The sequence below is a fragment of the Dysidea avara genome, chromosome 2, assembly GCF_963678975.1.
Source record: "Dysidea avara chromosome 2, odDysAvar1.4, whole genome shotgun sequence".
In the NCBI taxonomy this organism is placed as follows: Eukaryota; Metazoa; Porifera; class Demospongiae; order Dictyoceratida; family Dysideidae; genus Dysidea; species Dysidea avara.
In genome coordinates this window covers 27,747,960-27,770,412 of record NC_089273.1, presented here as the reverse complement: position 1 = coordinate 27,770,412, position 22,453 = coordinate 27,747,960, and the positions used below count along the sequence as shown (strand labels likewise).

General features: G+C 38.2%; 3 long non-coding RNA genes and 1 pseudogene across 8 annotated transcripts; 2 read left to right on the top strand and 2 right to left on the bottom strand.

Moving 5' to 3' along the window:
* Window positions 1-8,826: 8,826 nt before the first annotated feature.
* On the bottom strand, window positions 8,827-9,718 carry LOC136247010 (uncharacterized). The gene is made up of 2 exons (XR_010697013.1): window positions 9,630-9,718; window positions 8,827-9,060 (listed from the first exon to the last, which is right to left on the bottom strand). It is a non-coding gene; the product is annotated as an uncharacterized lncRNA (long non-coding RNA).
* Window positions 9,719-12,982: 3,264 nt separating this feature from the next.
* On the top strand, window positions 12,983-18,473 carry LOC136247008 (uncharacterized). 6 transcript variants are annotated; one of them, XR_010697012.1, is made up of 11 exons: window positions 12,990-13,064; window positions 13,125-13,209; window positions 13,255-13,361; window positions 13,411-13,500; window positions 13,543-13,679; window positions 13,734-13,998; window positions 14,062-14,198; window positions 14,246-14,308; window positions 14,360-14,426; window positions 14,481-14,549; window positions 18,361-18,473. It is a non-coding gene; the product is annotated as an uncharacterized lncRNA (long non-coding RNA). The 6 variants fall into 6 exon arrangements; XR_010697009.1 differs by having other exon boundaries at window positions 12,983-13,064; window positions 13,125-13,361; XR_010697010.1 differs by having other exon boundaries at window positions 12,984-13,209.
* Window positions 14,919-17,162, bottom strand: LOC136246318 (zinc finger MYM-type protein 1-like; annotated as a pseudogene).
* A 3,211-nt stretch (window positions 18,474-21,684) lies between the features above and the next one.
* On the top strand, window positions 21,685-22,106 carry LOC136244089 (uncharacterized). Its single transcript, XR_010695051.1, has 4 exons — window positions 21,685-21,791; window positions 21,841-21,886; window positions 21,940-21,989; window positions 22,041-22,106. It is a non-coding gene; the product is annotated as an uncharacterized lncRNA (long non-coding RNA).
* Window positions 22,107-22,453: the final 347 nt, after the last annotated feature.

Here is a 22,453-nt window from a genome sequence, read left to right as displayed (position 1 = left end):
CGATGTGGTGGAAAGTCTCCCGTACGTGCATGGCATGGCGAAATGAGGTACACAAAACTTATCTCATTTGTATACTTACTTGTTAACGTATTGTAAAAACGTGTGTTGCATTGCTAATGGCTGCCTATACTGGCAGCTGCCCCTCTGGCAGGGGTTGTACCATATTCGGTGGGGACGGGGGACCACGGCCCCCTCACACTTTTATGGGACACTGTTTGCAAGAAAAGATCGAGATACTCTAATAGAACAGTCAGGATCTGGATACTCTAATAGAGCAGTCACAGTATTCAGAGAAGCAGTGTAGCAAGCTACTTAGCTACGTATGTGTTGTTATAAATAAGGGAGATATAATTGGTGGAGAGTAGCTGAACTCTCTACATGATGGTTTCTTTGTAGCTGAACTCTCTACAAGGTGACTTCTTCTAGCTGATACAGGGTGACTTATTTCTAAATGAACTCTCTACAGAGTGACTTACATGTAGCTGAATTGTCTATCACATTAACTGTTTGTAGCTGAATTCCGTACAGAATATCTTGTAATGTAATATAATTCTATAATAGAGTAAGTTATAAATGTAGCTGAATGCTCTATTAGGGTGACTGTTCTATTAGAATATCTAGATCTCGCATTTACTACACGTAGTTGACTTTCGAATCACAACTCAGTGGTTTGTAATCCGATTCTTCTGTACTACTGCAAGGACTTTCTATGATGATTATTCCAGCTACATACTGATTTTCAGCTCATTGCACCAAGCGGTTTGCCTGGTAGATGTGAAAACTAATAGTTTTTTTATTCATAATAATCGATCGCCTAATTTTGACACAGGTTGGGTTTTGTGTCATATCTCCATGGTCTTTATCTCAATTACTTTCAAACCACAAAAAGGCACTCCTACGATGGTTACTTCATGTACATATCAATTTTTAACTCATTCCTCCAAGGTATTTACCATGTAGGCGTGACAGACCTTCGACCTTATTATACGCACATAATCGGTAATAAGGCCCCTATTTGGTGATTATTAGTTTCTCATCCACCGCCCGCATCCTTCTTAAGCTACCGCATGGTAAGCCATTATTTACTCTGCGCATGCTCAGAAGAACACGTGATACCAAACTGTTATAATTTTTGTTGATGAACGCTACAATGCACTATATTTCAGGAGAACTGCTGTTTTCCTTAGCAAATTGCTGCAGTGCCAGTTTCAATCGTGCTCTATCGACGTCATCAAAGTAGGCTTTCAGTTGACTGTCGAAAAACAGTTGGCGATCACGAAAAGTAGAATCAGCTGGTAAAGGAAATGTTTGTAGTAAGAAAGAAAGACAAGTTGGACAAGGTCTGTACATCAGTGCATGTGTTAATGTTATAATATAATGGCATAATGGCATAATGGTAATACTCTCCCGCCCGCATCATAATAATTAGAAAGGCTGGATGAGAAACTAATAATCACCGAATAGGGGCTAACTCCGTGAATGTTCATCGGATTCCTAACAAAGTTGGTACTGAGATCCGCCTTACTGAGTCCTTCAAGTATTCCAAATTTCAGCCCTATCCGAGTACGCATTCGTGTTTTATGGCAGACTTTGCGAAGTGTGCGAAATGAAGAAGATGAAGAAGAAAAAACGAAGACATTAAAACGAAATTTTGTTCTCTCGTATCTCAGAAATTGTTGGACCAATTGTATTCAAATTTGGTATGTAGACTCCCATAACTAGCCGGCACGTCTGCAGCAAATTTGGTTCCAATCGCATAAAGAATCACAGAGCTACATAGGTGTGAAAATTGCGTTTTCTTTCTTCCTGTTAATATACTCACAATATGGCGCGCCGGCTTCTTGGGCCGCACGACACACTATCGTGTGTCTTGATTCTCAACTTTTCTTCAAAATTATACACTTTCGTAACCTGTAAAGCCTGTAACAAGCTGTAAGCTCCATTCTTATTTTTGTGTATACAGTAAGTGTGCGGCTTCTTGTAAATTTCTAGAGCAACTACTTCTATAGGTTCAGTAAAGGATGACATGTCATATGTAAGCCCTATTGTTGGCTTGCAAGCCAATGTTTAGAAATATTCTGGCCCTTCTAAGGCTTCACCTCATGCCAAATTAAAGACTAGATGTAGGGTGTATTACTGGTTTCTGAAATCGGTTTATAAACAATTGTGCATGTGGTGTGGGGTGCATATATGTTTACAATGTGTGGCTATGGTAATTAATTTAAATGTAATACATGACCTGGGTAATATCTAGGTAAAGTAGAGGAGTGCCATAAAGCCTATGTGTTAAACACATGCAAGCTTTATTCATAAGTACTTCCATATGCAAAACTGGCTGGGTATGTCTCTAACTGGGCTAGTAACATTTCTCATGTCAAAATTTCCCACATTGAGAAAAGTAGTAAGAATTTTTATCATACAGTACAATAGTAACTGTATAGTAGGGACCACAAAGGAGTAGGCGTGGCCTACAAAATGATGTCACCAAAAACAGCCTCAATTTCCCCTGACGACGATGAGGAGGCAGTATTGGTTAAGTAAAACTAAACCCAAACAAGAATTCAGATTGACCAGAAACGCTTTCAACAAGTTAATTTTAAAGATAAGTTACGTATTTAATGGAATTTTCTAGTGACTGACTGATGCCTTCAGACAAGTGTAACTCGTTAACGGCTAAGGCTACAGGCTTGATTTTTTCACTGTTTGACGTCGCTTCGGTCCAACAGGTGCCTTTTGGCATACCGTAGTACGTACAATGCATTCTTCATGGACTTACCAGTGTCCTCCTTTGTGTCCCATTCATCTTTTCTGAAAGCGAAAAGTGTCGATTTGGCGATAGCATGTGATGGCTTCCCTTTGTAACGGAAATCGTTTGTATTTTTCATAGTGATTTGAACAAGGTTAAGGTCAAATACAACGTCACAGAAATTTGATGAAAAGGGGGATTGACCACATAGGGAATCCCAGTTGATATCTCCTAGATTGAAATCTCCCAGTAGAAGTAAATGGCCAGTAAGATCCCTGAGGGTGTTAATGTAGCTCAGAAATTCTTGGCAATAATTGATTCATCGGTCGATTATTGCCAAGAATTTCTGAGCTACATTAACACCCTCAGGGATCTTACTGGCCATTTAATTCTACTGAGAGACTTCAATCTAGGAGATATCAACTGGGATTCCCTATGTGGTCAATCCCCCTTTTCATCAAATTTCTGTGACGTTGTATTTGACCTTAACCTTGTGCAAATGATAGATGAACCTACTCATATAGCTGGTATCATACTTGACCTAGTCCTAACCAATGCTCCTGAAAATTGTTTGAACCTAAGAATACACTGTGATCCTCCTTTACCTATCCCATCAGACCATTTTGTCATAACGTTTGACTCTCATTCATCATTGAACAATGACAGTGATCAAAGGGCTACACCATTTCTAAATTACTCTAAAGGTAACTACAATGACCTGTGTTACTTTTTATATAACTCTGATTTCACATTTTGTCTCATGTCTGAAGATATTGAATTTGTGTGGTTATGCCTTAGCAATACCATTAAAGATGCTATACCGCATTTTATTCCCATAACTACAATTAAACCTAATAGTCAGCCCGTGTGGTTCAATTCCGACATTAGACACCACATCAACTGTCTACGCTCACTTAGACGTAAATTTAACAACAACTCTACTGAACACAATAAAAATAAGCTGGAAACCTCCCAAAACCTGCTTCAAGCAAAGATCAGCAATGCTAAAATGACATATGAATCCAATTTAGTCACTACATCTGACAATTCCAAAATTTACAAATATAGCAGAGGGTTTACAAAATCCAAATCTATCCCCTCCACTATGTATCACAATTCTACGACATTCTACTGTGATAATGATAAAGCCAATGCTTTCAACAATTACTTTTACTCAATTTTTAATAACACTTCCACTGATTTACCACCTTCTTTTATTTATTTATTTATTTATTTATTTCATTGCTTTACAGATACACAGCAAAATTACAAGGATGGTAGGTACAATAATAAGACAGTATGATTGGAAAGGTGATCTGAAGGACAAATGACAATCAATGCCAGATGCCTATAAAACTAACTACTTATACTTAACTTAATTACCAAAAGCCTATAAAACTAGTTATTACAATAAATGATAGTTACAAGGGTTGGGGAGCTTAGCACAATTACAACAAGGACATGCGAAATGGAAAGTACATTTATTATTTGAATTAAAATTGCTTTAAAAATGTTCCCATAAATAGCTCTTTAACTGTTGCTTAATTGTGTTGAAGGAGAGGGTAAGGTCAATTACTGGCAGAGAATTCCATAATCTGGGAAGTCTATAAAAATGAGAATTGGCACATATTGAATTACTTAAAATCTTGTGATGTAGTTTGATATTTGATGATCTGGTATTAGAATTATTGAAGGTTACATAATTGGAGATGTTAAAACTAGGAGTAGGATACTTTAATGATCTGATGAAAAATAGAATGTCTAGTAATTCAAATGTGTACATTAAGGGTAATAGTTGGAGATCCATAAGTCTTTCCTTGTAATCCAAAGTAAAATCGTTTAAAATAAATTTGGTGGCACGTCGCTGAATTCTTTCCAATGTCGAAATATCCTTAATGAGATTGGGCCGCCACAAAGGAGAGCAATACAATAAGGTTGATCTAACTAAGGTTAAATAAAGAGTTCTTTTGGGTTGGATTAATATAGTGTTTTTGAATGTTCGCCGTATCAGACCAATTGATTTATAAGCCTTTTAACTCCCATTGTCCTGTATCACTCTGTCATATTACAATCACTGAAGCTGATGTCTATGAAGCATTGGTAAGTTTAAACACATCCAAGGCCATGGGCCCAGATGGCATCCCACCCATTCTACTTTCTAAATGTGCTTCGGTCCTCTATATACCTCTTCACTATCTTTTCAATCTGACATTAAAATTTGGTTATCTTCCTTGTGAATGGAAAGTTCACAAAATAATTCCTGTGTTTAAATCTGGTGACCCTAACCATATCAACAACTACCGACTGATATCCTTACTCAGTAACACTTCTAAAGTATTGGAACGAATACTGCACGATAAAATTATTGGACATGTTACTAGCAGAATAAATCCTGCCCAGTTTGTATTTATTCAGAATCATTCATCAGTACAACAACTCCTTTTAGTTTTATCTGACACATTTTTACCTCTCGTCATCAGCTGGATATCATTTACCTGGATATCACCAAGGCTTTTGATACTATTTCTCATTCACATCTACTTCACAAACTTCGTATGTTCGATATTGGCAGTGAACTCTGGTCATGGTTTCTGGCATATGTTGCTAATAGGTCTCAATTTGTATCAATTAATGCCTGTAATTCCAATCTTCTCCCTGTTAAATCAGGAGTACCTCAAGGTAGTATACTTGGTCCTTTATTATTCATTATTTACATGAATGATATCTCCTGTGCCATCACTTACAGTAAAATCTTTCTTTTTGCAGATGATACAAAATGCTTTAAACATATCAAAGTACCAAGCGACATGCAGCTCTTACAACATGATTTAAACTGCTTATCAAATTGGAGCACAACATCTCTTTTGTCATTTCATTCCTCTAAAAGTACCCATCTGTCGTTTAAATGTAAATTTACATCCACTTATAACATCAATGGCAATCCTATAAACACTTCCCATTTGCATAAAGACCTAGGTGTCCTGATTAGTGATAATCTTAATTGGAACGAGCATCATGACTACATTCTAAAAAAAGCCTATAAGACTCTGGGACTTGTACGTAGAACCTTTTGTAAAACCATTGTGCCTTCGGTTACGCTCAAACTATATATCCTTAGTAAGATCGCAGCTCCTATACTGTGCACCAGTGTGGCGACCTCATCTCTTAAAACACATCTCCAAAATTGAACTACTTCAACGTAGGGCAACTAAATATATTTTTACAAGACTTCTCCTCAGACTACAAAACATGGCTGACAAAACTCAATTTGCTTCCATTAATGTACATCTTTGAAATATCAGACATAATTTTTTTGTCAACTCTCTGAAACATCCCACTCCAAGCTTCAATATCAACCTCTACATTTCATTCTCCCGTAGTACTACAAGATCCAATTCAATCAAGCTACACCACAACATATCCTTTACTAATAAAGAGCGTCATTTTTATTTCAACTGAATCTGTCGCCTTTGGAATTCCCTACCAATCATTGATATAAGTTTGCCTATAGAAACCATCAAAAGACGCATCAAATCTCTTCTCTGGAATCATTTTATCACAAACTTCAATTCTACTGACCCACACAAATATCACTATCTCTGTCCGTGTGGTAACTCTGTCAGCAATCATCTTGTCATGAACTTTGATCTCTTGTAGTTACATACTAATTGATGTATAATTAAATAAATAAGTAACTTACTGTAGTTAAGTAATTAATTTTTGTAACATACTCAGGCCACTAGCACAGGTTGCTAGTGGACCCTCAGCATGGACTAATATTGTTTTCATGAATGTATAACCACTGTATCTGTATGTAGTTGTACCCATGCTGAAAAGCCTTATAAATAAATAACAATAAATAAATAGTGGCTATTTTGATAGCAGAGGTGCTTTTCAAATAGTTCTTGATTTGTACTGCTGTGTAACAGGTTGAACATAGCTAATGATGAAGCGTAATGGATACTTCACTTTTCAGATGATAATTGATATAACTGGGGTGCACGGCACCATTTTGTTTGGTATGCGTGGATTGCAGAGGTGCTTTTCGAAGAGCTCTTGACTCGAAATGCTGTGTAACGGGTTGAACAAAGCTGATAACGAAGCATAATAGATACTTCACTTGCCAGACAATAATTGGGGCGTGTGCTACCATTTCAGATGCATATGCGTGGATTCACCAGTTATAATAATTATTTACAAAAAGTTAACAAACAAGTACACAGAAAAATTGGAATTTTCAACTAGAGTAGGGACCATAGCACATCGATAAAAAGGACTGAAACAAGTTGGAGTGGTGCATGATATTAAATCACAGTAAAACAATAAGAAGTGTTATATCCCCACTTGGCATTTCCATTATGGTATCATGAGCACAGTAGGGATATAACACTTCTTATTGTTTTACTGTGATTTAATATTGTGCACTACTCCAACTTGTTTCAGTACTTTTTATCAATGTGCTATGGTCCCTACTCTAGTTGAAAATTCCAAATTTTTCTGTGTACTTGTATGCATTATAGATGGTACAGAAATGGATAATTATCTGCTCTTTAGTGTTCTCCAGAGTTCAAAATAATGTTTGGCGATTGGCCATTTTCCGTAAAAAAATGTGATTGACCAATCAAAAATAAAAATTGACGGATCCACAGACAAGGGAAACATTGATAACTAGCACAGCTTAAATCACGATAATTACGGGTAAAATGGTAGCCCGTCTTTATGCATGGAAATGGGATAGTTACGAACAGTTGTGAACTCATACCTATATATGGACAATTACGGAGTTCGTTAAAGTGCTACTATTAACCCAACCTCGTATATGGACAATTACGAGCTTCGTTAAAGTGTCATCATTCTACTAGTAATGTATTAAAGAATGTCCATGGAGCAGAGTGACAGAAAATGGCAAAGGAGAGCTTGGGTATATTGCGAACATTGCAATAGAACAGTTTCAGTACCTCGACTTGGCACTGCCACAAGAGATTCCGCTTATGCCAGACCATAGGGTGTAAAGGATCTATGGCCAGATGAAGAGACATCATTAATCAGTAGCAGCAGTAGCTCGATCGATGAAGAAGTTTGTTGTTGAAGCTCACCATATAGACTTGGAGGAATGTGATCGTAAAGAGGAAGACACATATTGTATGATACAGCAATTTAAGAGGGACTTATAAATGTCTACTAGCACCTGCCCAATTAAAGGGATGGGTAAAAGGACTGGATAAAGGGACTGAGGACACGAGTTAATGGCAGAGTAACTCCAAGTGACGTTGGTACATTTTAGAAGTGCAATTTAAAGCTAGATTGGGAAAATCTATTAGAGAGTCTAAATTAATTAGCCCGGGTTTTCTTAAGCACCTATCAACATTAAGCCCTACTACCCTCTTGGATTACTAGGGGATTAGTGGAGGATTTAGGCCCAATTTGATCAGAAACTTTGCTCCGCTAGTATTTGATAGCTATTTGACCATTGGTTGTTCCCCAGTTGGTGAAGAATTAAATTTTTCGAAAAGTCAAATCCCCACCATTTATACTACTACGTCTGGTGGTGGATAACATTGATAATATAATATTATAATATAATAGCATAATATATAGTGGCATGTAGTTTTACCACTGTATGTACTTTTCAGACAGAAGTAACCCATCTGACAGAGGCAGAGTATGACAGTACAACACACTAAAATCATGATAAATACAGGGATTTCGGTAGCCCATCTTTGTAACTGAAATTGGGTAAGGACGTACTGATCATGATACAGGCTTAAGTCCGTTCATGGATATTGATGGAGAACATACTGTTCTTGGAAATGATCATGATAATAACATTGACAGAACCTAGGGCCATGGACTAAACCACGAGGAAAAACTAGCATGCATGATGGTGAACACTAAATAACTAGTTCAACACTGACAGCACAAGTACTATAGCCAAAGAGTGTAGAAGTCCCGTGATTTTCACTACAATGGCAGATTCGTGGTTGCATAGAAACCAGAAATCATTAAATGTTACGTAGTCCCTAATAGAGTAATCACCCTTGCTAATAAAGCAGTCACTCTAATAGAGCAGTCACCCACCAACTAACATTATAATCGGGTGCAAATAAAACACTACATAGATTGTCAATAAACTACAGTTGCATTATATTGCACAATATATCACAACATCTGGAAATTCAGCAAGTCTTCAAAGGCCTCATCCTCATAATGTCCAATCTTTAAATTCAGCATGAGGTTTGAGGTTGCCTAAGTTCTGATCTCCAATATTTGGGTCGTATTTTCTTCTACTGTCTTTCTTACTAGCAAATGAAGGTCTATGAAATACAGGTATTTGCACTATTTGATAGTCAGTGTGAAAATACAAAACAACCAACATACCTAGACTATGACACAGGTATCCCTTAGAAATAAAATACTCATAGCAGCAGGTTGCCAGTGCATGGATACACAGCAGAAAATTTTTCACAAACCTGCAACACTCAGATACAGGTCGCCAGTGCTTGGATATACAACACACCTACAATACCCGGATACAGGTCCCCAGTACATAACACGATAGACACATCTACAACACCCGGATACAGGTCCCCACTCCACAGTACATTGATACACAACACAATTGACACACCTACAAGACCTGAATACAGGTCGCCAGTGCGTGGATACACAACACAATTGACACACACCAGCCAATAAATAACAACAAAACACCAAGAAAGAGGTTAACACTATGTGGAATTACAACAAGGGTGACTCACATACAAGGTCCTGGAACAGCTCACCAGTTTGTGCAACTACAACATGGATAACACCAATACTTTGGAGCTCGTCTAGTTCGCCATTAACAAAATCGACACACTAAAATGTATATTAGAACACGAACCTGACTACAGAGTGTAATCTTCACGAAATTGTAGAACACGGGTCAGCATTGTACTACATCACACTGTAACGCTCGCACTGGATTGCTTACCGTATTTTTCAGGTTGCTTACGAAAATCAAACACAGACACGTGATCATGGGCCAATATACACACGTGATTCACCAGTTACCACGCGGTGAAAATGGACCCCAGCTTTGAGAATGTGTTAAAGGCTATACCCGGCGGGGAAAAAGTAATTGAAAAGTTTTGTGCTGTGTTTCCTTCACTAACATCTGGGGCTAACTCTGTCACTCAGATTTATAATGTTACCCAGGCTGACAGTCACAATGGCGGGAATTTAAGCGGGAATATCGAAGCAGCGCGCTCAACTGATGTCACCGCGGCAATTTGTGGTAAAGAAGCTCGAAGTACTGCCAACATTAGTAGTGGGGTATCAAGTATCGGTACCGCTACCATTTGTAACAATCATCCTGTGAAGAGATTGGATTCAATTCCAATAAAAGTCCTGAATGCTGCTCGAAAAAGAGATTCAAAGAATTACATGCTAAACCTAGACCTTACCTCGTTGAGCAAACTGAAGTATCTTCGAGAGGAAATACTTGAACAGTTGGGAAAGGATGTAGTTTCATATAACATGAAATTTTCAGTTGGTTATTATGTCTCCTCTCGGAAGATCTGTTGTTCAGAAACAGATAACATCAAGGAAGAGTTAGTGAGGATACGGAATCATGGTAGACAGTTATGGTGTGATGGAAGGGAAGTAGAAGAGTCTGTAATTTGCCTTGATAGTTTGCCACCGCCAAAGAAGATAAAAGCAGATAAACCACCAAATGCTGCAGAACAGAAGGCTGCAAGAGTTGACGCTTTGGCTGTTGAGTTGCAAGAAAGGCATGTTGATAGATTTAATAAAATACAGTACAAGCTTTGGGCTGAAATCATTGATTGTGGCAAACATAAAAACAAAGATGTACCACCAGCTGGCTCTATATGGAATCAACGAAAGGCAAAACCTTGAGTGAGTAGTGAAGGTATGGATGCAATGGCATCAGTGGTTGCCGATAAAGTTGTCTCAGTTCTGAAAGTGGATCATAGTCCCACCAGAAAGGATAAGGAAGCTACAGATGAAAGCGGTATGTCTCCTGGTAAGAAGATAGCATATCAAAAGAAATTATTGAATCAAATTGACCAATTACACAAAATGTATGAACGTGGGGCCATTACTGAGCAGCAGTTTGAAAAACGAATAGATTCACTTTTTAATCAGCTAGATATGTTATCTACCTGATCACTATAGTACATGAGGTTTAAAACAGTTTGCTTATACATGATTGTTATTCATGATGTGTGATTATCTGTGTATTGTGTGCATATACAGAAGTGTTGTGTTTAATTATATGTGACCGGGCCTGCGAAAACAGGGCATGTGGGCACAAACTACACCCCATCACTCTACAGGTCATATCTCAGTACTGGAATAGTATTTTTGCATTCTGTAACTTGCATCATGATGCCAATTAAATGCTTACTAAGAGCTGAAAATTGCAATACTATAGTATAACGGTACAAAAAGTTATGAGTGATGCAAATGTGAAAAAGTAGGCAAAAATCATGTGCCCACATGCCCTATTATCGCAGGCCCAGTCACATATACAGTTAAATTATGTATGAAAACTATAGCCTGCATGTCTGATGTATCCTTTACAATCTTCTGTAGTGACGGTGTTGAAAGCAGTCATCAACAATAGATGCTCTGAGCCCATGTTGTCAAATACTACTTCATTTGACTTAAGAAATGCCTTAACTTTGGCAAATGATTCTTCTAAGGGATTGTAGTCTGGACTGTAAGGTGGAAGATAACGGAGGATTGCACCAGTTTGTTGAATAGATTGTGCAACTCTTTCCACGTGATGTATGGAGGCATTGTCCATCACCACAACTGATCTTGAGTTGGTACCATCAAAGGGTTGCAAAATGGGGACCAGACTTTGGTCAACAAAACTGACAAAAGTATCACCATTTATGTTGCCATCATAGATATCTACATCTTCAATACCACGTTCTGACATGATAGCAATTGCTGACATGCGTTTTCCTTTTACAATCAATCTGAAATTGCATGGTGTCATTCCACGCAAGTGGTATCCAAATTTTCTGCGGTCACTGCGTCTATCACTCCCAGTCTCATCCAACCATACAATCATGGGCAGGCAAGTAACTGAACTCTTCCATGAATTTTGTCCTCAATTCATCATTTCTTTGTAGAGCTACATGTTGAAGTTTCTTCCTAATTGACAACAAGTAAAGATGAGGCTATTTCTACTATAGATCAGTCCATCCAATGCTTCTGAAATGGGCCAGTACTTGATTCTTGAGCTTATTACATTTGCATGCTAAAAAAATTCCATCATCACAAATTAAGCCAGCAATAAATTTACTTATTAGCAATCGCTGTTGAAAATGGTCGGTGAGAATCATGATAATTATACAACTGATTTGTGCACTAAAGTATTTTATAATTCTGCATGGCATGTTATTTATTTATTATTGTGTGTTTGAGTTGTCCTTGTTGCAGAGCTAAAAAGCATAATAGCTACATTAACTAGGTATAGCTAAAGTTAATATTAAGTTTACAGACTTTAACCTGTGGCCTGGAATCAGTTATAGTCATCACAATTATTTTTACATAAAAGCTATTACTACTAGAACAAATCTGGTGTAGCCCAACCTTCGAATTGCTCGATACATGGTGCTCACACTCACCCAGGTTCCAGTGCTGCGATACAATTCGCTCTGTAACTCTTCTAAGTAAAGTTCTGGCTTCTCCATTAACGATTCAATAATTGAATACTCTTCTAAACTATTTACCTATACTGTACAACTTCAGAAATGAAGAAAAATGTACAGACAAATCACAAAAAAAATAAAAATAAAAAAATTCAATACAATAAGTAAATTATAATTTAATTATAGATTTAAATACTTCAAGTGAATTAGAGTCTTTAGCTAGGTTAGGTAAATCATTCCAAAGTGAAATTCTAAACTACCTAAAACTGGCATGGGGCCTGTCCTGTGTGGTATTGGCGAAACACTTCCAGACGTACTGTAGCGATCGATAACTCGGTAAACTGTTGACACATGAATACATAGTAAGTCAGCTATTTCCCTACCTCCGAATTGTCTGCAGTAGTATAACCATATGATTCTTAATCTTAAGTCATCAGACAATGCAAGCGGCATAGCTTAGCCAAGGCAGAAATAGCTAATTCAAATAATCGCGCGCACGTGAAAATCCGCACGTGGACCATGTTTAAATTCTGATTTTCGCAAGGAACCTGAAAAAAACCGTATCCTACGGCACTAATTAGAGTTGTCTGACAGTGTGCTTCTCACGTGATGATGTAACTGTTGAACATGGCAATGGAACTCAGCATGAAGTAACTACTCTTGTTGTTGTTGTTGTTGTGAAGTTCGCGTCGTATGCAAGCGCTTTGTAGATGGTAAAGTGCTCGTACCAAAGGATGAGTGACGGATCGACTAGTAGTCCACCATTATTTGAAGACTTCACGTGTTCAGAATACGGTACGTGTAAAAGAAGTAATTTTACTTGAATGATGCCTCTGAAAGACGTAGTAACAGTGGATGGAATGTGCTAGTCGCGTAAAAAGTTTCTTCCTATTGGCGCTCATTAATAAGAAATTTGGACAGGGAAGCCGTTTCTAAGAGACTACCAAGTATGTTTAGTATTTACACTGTTCAATTACAACATTATTTTATATCTAGAGCAAGCAGATCGTAGATGAATTGACATTTCAGGTGATCAACTACAACAGTTCTTAAGATCCTCCCAGTGGATACATCAGCAATGAGATGGTGAGTACAGAATTCTTGAATGTTCAATAATGCTTTGCTTAGATCAACAAAAGAATTGTTGGAAGCAGAAGAGCTGATTAGAGAACAAATGGAAAAGAAGAACTGGCAAAGCAAAAGGGCACTTTTGATTCAGAGGGATACGGCTATAAATACTGATGATAGTGCAAGACCTGAAAACAGTGAGATGGTGCATACAGCATTTGATTTACTAGTAGGGTGATTGTTTTGGTTAGGGTGAAACAATTCTTGGAAAGGCTGACGACAGTAATAGAAAGACTGGGACTGTATCTATATTATAACATCTTTGGGATTGGTTGTTTGAAGAAATGTTGACTGTAGTGGCAGAGTAACAGAACGAACAGTAGCACTATATGGATAAGAAAAGACTTTGAATGATTAAATGATATGTACAACATTCTTATTGGAATAGTTTAAAATACAAGGCTTTGTGTGTGTAGTTGTGGAAGTTGACGTATTAAAGAGACAGACCTCAAAACAGTGAGATGATGTGTACAACATTTGTGAATGATTTCTTCATAGCACCATAAACATTGTGTTTAGAGCAAATTCTGCTAGAAAGAAAGCCAGGGAAGATGAAAAGCACTAGTAGAAGATATAGATTCACCACTGGTGTTTACAGTGAAATGGCTCCTCGACGTGTTGGAAGTGGCAGGAAAGGAAATGCCAGTATCCAAATGGTAATTATAATATTGTTGAGGAATTGTGAGTGAAGTTGTATCTTTAGAGTGAAGCGTGTACCCAACATCGTGACAGAAGTGACAGGAAAGGAAGTGCTAGTAGCAAAATGGTAAGTATAACTCTCTTGAGGAATTGGTCAATCAATGAACTTATGTGCTAGGAGTGAAACAGCTAGCCAACATAGTGGTAGAAAAAATGCCAGGACCATAAGTGCCAACAGCAAAATGGTAAGGCTAATATTATTAAGGGATAAGTTGGTAAATGAAATTAATTGTGTTTAGACTGAAACAGCTGAGCTACATAGCACCAACTAAACAATAGTCAAGAACCCTTTGAATGCAAAGACAGTGGTACGTACATAATTGCTGTATATACAACAGTTTATCAATATCTGTACACGTTATCAGGGCCGTAGCAAGGTATGTTGAAGTGGTCCGGCCAATTTTCTGTGAGATAGCTAGCAGCTGATCACATGCAGTTGTGTGCAAAGCACACAACCGACATGTGAAGCATGGAGCTGCTAGGGGGGTCTGGGGGCATGCCTCCCAGGAAAAATTTTAAAATTAGCACTTTAAGATGGAATCTGGTGCATTTTCTGACTAGTGTTTGACACTTAGACTATACTGTACCATGATATTTTTATTATTTCATATTTTATGTATGCCACATTATTTGGCATATAATTGTAGCACATGCACATTGAAAATGATTTGGTGAAGGTCATGATCATGATGTACTTATAATGTAATAATAGTGTTACAACTGAAATGATGAGAAATGCTAGTTATATAATAATGCAGGGTGAAAATCAATTACAAAACTGATCCATATAATTATACACACTACATGTCACAACAAAATAAGCATGAAAGTCACAACTGCAGCTATATAGCTATTACGCATCATATAAGTCTATTTACAACAGGCACTGCAACTCAAGACTTTTCCACAATTAGGGCAAACACTTACACCTACAGTATCTCTCTCAGTAAATTTCCCGAAGATACTTAATCTGTGTTCAGTAGATTTGTTGCTAACAAACTCGTTAGCTACTTCAATGAGATGCAACTGGTCAGTTAGTTCTTTGTGTACATGTAGTACCATTAGGAAATTGAGTCTTACTTGAGACATTGTTGACCTAAGGTAACTCTTAATTCTGCGCAATGCAGAAAAAGAATGCTCACTTCCAGCATTGGTAGCTGGCATCACAAGTATTAAGGTTACTAACACCAACACTTGCGAAAAAAACTACGCTGACAGTTTGACAATGATTTCAAATACTCACAGACATCCTTAAATGTGACTGGATCTACGAAAACCGTTCTTATCGCCCAAGACAGGAAGTTTGATTTTTTCACACAAACACAAAGTTTAATGAATGCACTATCAAGTTTCACTGCCACAGTCCACCAGAGTAAAGTGGTCTGCTTTTGCTGGCTGCTTTTCTAGAGCACAGTGGCGAGCCGTACGAGTGGTCTGGGGTCTTGATGGAGCCCTGGCCGACCAGGAGATGGCTGTGTGTGGCTGTACAGCTCTGTGGTGTTGGACAATGACCTGTGCTGTAAATTTCCTTTCATTTTAGCCAGTTCTGAGCCCTGAATGGCCTATAACTTGGCCTAATTCATCCTAGCACGTCTCTTTTCAATTTTTGAACACCATCTTGCCGCCTTCCAGGGCCCCCGCCTCCCACCCCTTCTGGAGCTCGCCTGATACAGACAACCTCGGTTTAAAAGCTATCTAAAATGGCGGGAAACTTAGCTGTTGACTACTTCTTCAGTGGATGATTAGGAAGGTAAGAAATTGTTGTGAAACGTGTGAAAATTTGGTATGCGTAGCTACCACCATTGGCCAGCTACAACACACAGAATATTTAAAACCGACGTTTCTCGATACTTTTAAATGGGCGATAAGACCGGTTTTCCCAGAGACAGTCACAAATGACACACTTTTTTGGCTATCACCCAGATCCTTAAAATGTGTGGTCAAATGCTGCAGTTGGGTTCCTAGTTGTGATTGGTCAAAATCATCACCATAAAAATCTTATACAGCTTTCAATTCTGGATCATACGGTAAGTCACGTGCTGCCTTTAATAACACGTCTTGGAGATTTTTATAGGTTTTATAACCAACCTGATCAAACCTATCCCTAATAGCTTCCAATGCTAAATCTAAAGCCTCAAAGTAATGCCTACGATACAAATCCTTAGGGCTTTGAGAAAATGAAGGCTCACCACAACCGACCTCTAACCTTCTTGGTGCTTTCCGTTTTCGTGGTAGCTTTGGAGAACTGACATTAATTCCTCCACTTGACATATATTGGATCACTTTATCCCAGAATTGATCAAACATTTCACTTGTTCGAATGGACTGCAGTGTTAAAGCTGTTAATTTAACAACATCTTGAGCCTCAGCAGCTGACATTTCTGGGTTTTGGAGTGTTTTGCTCAAATTATCAATGCTCCTAAGAATGCACTCACCAAGCAATGTGCCAAACAAGTATTCAAATGATGTCATCTGAGCACTGACACCTATAATGTGGCTTTTTATTTCTGTGTCAGTAACTTCATCCTTGCTCTGTTCATATGTATCCTGCAGAATGGCATAGTTGCTTACAACACTACCAAGGCTGTCACCACGAACTGTCCAACGTGTTGGACATAATAGTCGAATACCAGGTGTATCTGGAGCCACTTCCTGCTTTTTTCTTTGAATAAAACTTCTCGTTTTGGAGAAAACTTAACAAGTTTGGTTATCTCTTGAGTTGTTTCTAGAGCAGATTTAAGAACCTTGCATCCCTTTATAGCATCACCACATGCCAAATTCAGAGCATGGCCATAGCAATGTATGAATATTGCCCGTTTTTCAACATCCTGAATTTGTTTAGCAACCCCCTTCTTTGCACCAGTCATACTTGATGCACCATCATAACACTGGCTACGCATCTTTGAAATAGGAAGATTGAGGCATTGTAGTCAATCCTTGATGACAATTGTGAGAGTATCTGCGCTAATGGAAGATACACTGTAAAGACCAATAAAATCCTCATGTGTTTCTAAAGCATCGTCCACCCAGCGAAGTACTAGCACTACCTGCTCCTGGTTTGAACAGTCAGTTGTTTCATCTACCATAATTGTATAAAATAATGCATTTTGAATATTAGTGATGATCTTCCGTAAAACCATCTTACTCATGATCTCCAACATCTCATTCTGGACATCAGGAGAGGTATATTTATCACTTTTTCTTTTTACCCAGTCCAACACACGAATGTCATCTAACCCTCTAAGTCTAAGTAGCTGGGTGTAGTTGGAGTCATCTTCTTCGCCATCACCTCGCAGTGGTATACCTTGACGTGCCATGAAACGAATATTTGAAAGCAACTTAAGCATCATTTGCCTATTATTAGCTTTCTCTTTTGCATGCTGCGAGGAAAGCAACTCAGCACAATCTTCATAATCTCTGGGCAGGGCTACTACAGTGTGTACAGCTTCTTTATGGCATTTAGTTTGTTCGTGATTTCTAAAGACTACTTTGGCATCTTTCCAATTAGAAAATCCTGTAGATATAAAGGCCTTGTCTGCACACCTACTAAGATTTAACGTGTTCTTCCTTACTGCCTTCATGCAAAGGTAACAAAACGCTAAATCCTTACTTTCATCATAGTGCAGCCACGTATGGCTGTCGAACCAACTTGCATTAAATCCCCGCTTAACCACTTTTTTACTTCCAAATGAACGACGTGGAAAATGGAATGAACGAGGCTGGTGAGGAGCATCAAGTATTTGTGGATAGTTGAGACTGTCAGTGTGACGCTGTGATACAAGGGACGTGGCGAGCTGTGACGGGGAAGAATCGTCTTGTGATGCGAGGTGGGAACCGGATGTGGCAAGCTGTGATGGGGAAGAATTGTCTTGCTTGGATGATGGCACCAATGATGACAATGGTGAAGATACTGTAGATGATGATGAAGAGGATGAGGTAGACGCAGAACTTGACTTTGAAAACCAGGAGAATAACGTTGCCATTTTCAGCTGTCGTATTCATCGAAATGCATCAAAATAATTGAAATTACGAATTCAAACAATACAATTATTGTAGGGTTGCAAAGTGGTCCGGCCATGGCCGGACAAACCTGACCGATTCCTACTGCCCTGGTTATAGTATCAAGAGGAAGGAGGACTAGAAGTTTTTGACACACTAAGCGGAGATAATGGGAGTGACAGTGATTATGGGGGAATTGTGTTGTAAATATTATATTGCAAGTATTAAAATTTACGCGAATTTTATAAACCAAACCAGGAGTCGCAAATATAGATTAGCGATCACGTGCATGGCACAATTACGCCCATCGTGACGACGCGTCTCGAGATTGAGACGAGTATAAAGACGGATCCACGTCTTGAAAGGTGGTTCCACCACGGGTAAGCTCGAACCTCGTCTTGGGGTTTTGTACGAACCCCGTAGTTGTCGCGTATTTGCTCAGCTACGGGTATCTTTACGGTATAATTTCGTCCCGTAACAGTCTCTTATTTAGCTGTGGATGCTGTATTAGCAGTATGGTGTGATCCCAATTGCTACCTTCACTGACGATGGTATAAAACCTGTCAGAGCCAGCGGTACATGGTGGATAGGGACCCGCCGATTATGCTGGCATAATTATGAGTATAATAGGTGTCTGAAAGCATTGAGCATAATGCTAGCATAATAGGTAGAATATTTGTGTAATAGTATGAATTCTTACTTATCAAAATAGCTATCACAAAAAGATCGATATACTCTAATAGAACAGTCAGTAACTCTAATAGAACAATCATATAACTGACTGTTCTATTAGAGTATATCGATCTTTTCTGTGATATACATTTTGATAAGTAAGTTTGTGCTTCAGCCACTATAATTTATCCATAAATTGGAAATTATTACTAGAGCATGGGAACTGAAGCATAAATAATTGGGCATAATTTGAGCATAATGGGTAAGTATTGAGCATATATTTAAGCATGATAAGTAAATTTTTAGCAGTGCAGCATAGCATAATAGGTAAAATTATGAGCATAATCGGCGGGTCCCTAATGGTGGATAACTCATAAGCTCAGTGCTATGAAAAGAATTCTCTCTAAATTTGGGGCCTACACACAACATCTGTCAACCTTATCAGAAAACTCGTCAGTGAAAAGTACTGACCGTTTCAAAACTAAGAGGATACTACCTTCAATGGACACATGCAAAATATATCTTGGGGTGTGCTTTGTTTATTGATTTGTAGTATCTTTTCTAAAGTCATGCATAGTGACGAGATTGACATTGTCGCAGCACTTACAAGTCTTCTGGAGACATTGCGTGAAATGGAAAAGTTGGCATCTAAGCCTTTAAGTCAATGGGCAACCTACTCTACTACTTGTGTTAAGTTTGTCAAAGAGGGTTCGGGTTCAACGACTGAATATTATTACCAAGCTCAGAAAGTGAAGTGTTATGTCACTGCAGATGAATACTTTGTAGCACGCTACAAGGACTGTTGTAAAGGTGTAAGTCAGTGCATAAAGTCTCGTCTAGAGTGGTCTGACCTTGAGTTAATGAGAGATATCATTGTTGTTTTGAACACTCAAGGTTGGGAGAAACTTCTGGAGGAAAGTAATCTCTTAAATGAAGTTTTGAGGTTGGTAACTAGATTCAAAGTGCCACTGCAGGGAGCAGAAGCAGAAGCAGAAACTAGTGAGATTCATCGAGAGTTTACCAAAATGATGGATTATGCTGCAAGTTTTATTTCTCTGTCAACTCTTGAGTACAGAAGTGTTTGGTGGAGGTTATTCAATGTTCCAACTAAATGTGATTGGCGAAGTGCATTACTTCTTGTTCAACTATTGTTTTCCTTACCTGCATTGAATGGGACAGTTGAGAGGGTCTTTTCATTGAGCAATATAATCAAAACAGACAGACGGTCACTACTGTTTGCTGAGTCTTTTGATGATCTCCTGTTATTGAATAGTAACAAAATTCCATTGACTAGTTTTGTGGCAGATCAAGCTATTGATCTGTGGTGGACTGACAAAACAAGGAGGCCAAATCAAAAACCTAGAAAAAAGTACAAAAAGCATAGTAAAGATGACAAGAGTAGTAAAGTTATTATTTTGGATGATTCAGAGGACAGTACTTCTGTACCTTCTAGTGAAAGTGAAGATGACAATGACCTTGACTGGCTTAATGAATAGGATACTTTGATTGGTTGATTTGTTTGTTTTTACTTTGTATTATCTATGTATTGTTTCTACCTGCATTATATTATATGACTACAGTATGCTGTTTAAGTGTTACTAAGAAATTGTTCAAGGGTGCAGTACATTTGATCAAATAGCCATACAAAATAGATTTTGTGTGGCACCTGTGGCCACACAAGTAAAACATGTTATTTTGAACTCTGGATCTCTAACTCTATATTCCATTATGGGTTGGAAAATGTTAAAATATGTTGATTACTGCTCGGCGGTATTGAAATTCGGTAGTTGTAACAGGAAAATATTGTGGTATATCGGTATATAGTTAGCTTGTTATTGTAACTATTGCATCATTTGTTGAGCCTAGTATGGAGCGATATGCATCCTAAAAACCCAAAAAATAAGTACAAGAAGGCATGTGTTGTAATTTGACAAGATCAAGTTTTTTAGGGCATGTCTGCTAAACCATCAACAGCAAAGGCTGGATTAAAATCAATCCTATACTGGTATTCATTAATATACTGGTATTTTGATATATTGGTTATCAAAGGCTGCCACGGTATACAATCGGTTATGATAATTTATCACGATAAACAGTATTACTGGTATATCGCAGAGCACTAATGCTGATGCTTTGACATTAGATGTTTGAGAAAGTTCATGCTTTGTTGGCGGTGTTGGCAATGTGGTCTGACCATGACAGAGAATTATTGAGCTCTATACTTATGCTGGCTAGTTGTCCCCAAAATCAATCTATAGAGGCAGCAAAAATTCTGCAGCTCCTGCAAAAATTGCAAAAATTCTGCAGCTCCTGGGGGTTGCACCCCCAGGCCCCCCTTGAACTTCTAATTGCTAGCTATAACTAAATGAACCATACAGTAAGTTTCATGCTGTGTTCCCTCACCCCTTTATGTCAGGTCTACATATAGTATAGAAAGTCTGAAGAACAACAGATAGGCTTGGGAATATTTATATAGCTAGCTAGCAGTGAAATGTCACTAAAATTGCATATATGAGTGTCTAATTTTAAAAAATTTCCTGTGGGGGTATGCCCCCAGACCCCCTAGAATGCTCATGCTTTGCACTTCGCAGAGCTGAGTGTGCTTCGCACACTGTGCAACAGCTCCTCTCTCATTGGCATGTATATAGTAGCAATTTCAACATTATAGTTAATGGCCTGACCAACTCAATTTTCCCTCCTCCGGCCCTGTATAATGTTTGTTTTCCATTAAAATATAAATTGTTTGTAGCTACTCATGTGTTTTTTAGGAGGTGGAAATGTTCCATGCATTCCTGAAGACTAGTTTACCACCATACGCCCCATCACTGATATTGAACTGATGTAACCAAATTACATTGATGATGGGTTTGTCTCCATTGGTGAGTCACCAACCTACTGCTTTTGTAATCATGTAGTTCATTGATGCAGGAAGAAAAGAATGACCAAATTCAACTGTACAGTTACACAGAAACAGGTATGCCAGTGCTATTTCCTATACAAAGTATTACCACATTGATATTAATGCAGGTTTGAATAATTTGAGATGGACCACTATAGACTGGGAGTCCTTGACTGAGGTGGCAAGATTCTTATTTTTTTGTCCATTGTGACTTTATTACATTTAACAGAGCAAGACCTTGTGTGTGTGTGTGTGATGTCATGCCCAAAGATGAACTGATATTTGCGTGTTTGAGGTATGAACATTGTGTACACAAGATATGTTCATTATTGCTACATTTTTTATACAGTGTAAAATAAAGTTAAGGTTGGTGTTGACAGAAGGAGCTTCTCTAGATGGCGGTTGGGACCACATACTTCCTCACTCAAGATGGTAGAGGGTGTCTGTAACTAGCTGCCCGTGTTACTCCTTCCCACCTGATTCTGGTGCCTACAAAACAGATCAAATACATACATCACAAGTTGTACCTTTTATTGTATGTTTTTTTATTGCTTTAAGGTATTATATTATGGTAAATAACATGAAGCTAGTGTGGGGGAAACACCTAAATCATGTATGCATCACATGGCTGTCATGTGCTAG